At 36.5% G+C, this 1,080-nt stretch overlaps 1 long non-coding RNA gene across 1 annotated transcript; it reads right to left on the bottom strand.

Annotated features, from left to right (window-relative positions):
* Nucleotides 1-368: 368 nt before the first annotated feature.
* On the bottom strand, nt 369-631 carry LOC135154001 (uncharacterized). The gene is made up of 2 exons (XR_010293461.1): nt 579-631; nt 369-443 (listed from the first exon to the last, which is right to left on the bottom strand). It is a non-coding gene; the product is annotated as an uncharacterized LOC135154001 (long non-coding RNA).
* Between the last annotated feature and the right edge of the window lie 449 nt (nt 632-1,080).

Here is a 1,080-nt window from a genome sequence, read left to right as displayed (position 1 = left end):
TTTTTCCAAATGACTTTCTAAAATTGATCGTCCGGACACACAACCTGTCCGGTCACACAACAACTGGGTATACGGACAGTACGGTACGGCACGCTGCATGTGAATCTGACGTAGTTCGTCGGTAGGCATGGATGGGTGCGATAGTGGCAGTGCACCAGCCAATGTCAGAACAGTGTCAGTAATAACAGAATCTGGACAAAATTTTAATACATCTACTTCGATTCTTTGCTCATGTTGCTTTGAATTTTTACATTATCATAGTACATACATGTGAGAGAAGTGACCTTTATCATGTTTTAGATTACATTAACACTCATTATTCAGTTGCAAATCCTTGAATTTCACGTAGCTCTAACGTTACACATACCTTTCCGTCGATTCTGGCGTATCGACGGCCATGGCCAGGGTGGATTTTCAGCCCACTAAAATTACACAGCTCGACCCTGAAATAAAAAAATAAATACATTACTCTGAATGGACACATACTTAATTTTTACAAAACAACTAAAAAAACACGTTTGGTCTTTTGATTTAATAGATTAAGTGGGATTTCATTCAATGATAATTTTCGTTCTTACTTCATCTTGGCTTTAGCGGAAGAAAGGCCAAATGAAGGATTATGGGTACATAGATTGATATCGATGTACTATGTAGAGTATCGATCAAAGTAGACTTTCCCCCATCCGTTCTCTTCTCATTTCATAAAACATGATTTAAAAAATAAAATAAATAAATAAATAAAATCAATATCTTGGAGGTGGCCGATTTGTCGAAGAAATGCGCCTGAGCTGACTAATTGTTTGAAAGTCCAGGGTTCGAGCTAGGCGCCAAACGACAGTGCTCTTTTATCCTGCATTTAAATGCTAGTAAATAAATTGTTAATTAATTATTGAAAATGAGGCGTGCACTTGTTAAAAAGAAAAGAAAAGAAAGAAAAAAAATTACATCTGATTATTTACGTCTGGACCAGGGGCGGATCCAGGATTTTCAAAGTCTTCCCTCATCTTATTATATTCACTCGTCTTCCTCCTCTTATTTTTCTTTTCTTTTTCTCTTCTCTTTTCCCTTCTTTTTTTTTCT

The sequence above is a fragment of the Lytechinus pictus genome, chromosome 4 (genome assembly GCF_037042905.1).
Source record: "Lytechinus pictus isolate F3 Inbred chromosome 4, Lp3.0, whole genome shotgun sequence".
NCBI lineage: Eukaryota > Metazoa > Echinodermata > Echinoidea > Temnopleuroida > Toxopneustidae > Lytechinus > Lytechinus pictus.
This window is presented reverse-complemented; position numbering and strand designations above follow the sequence as displayed.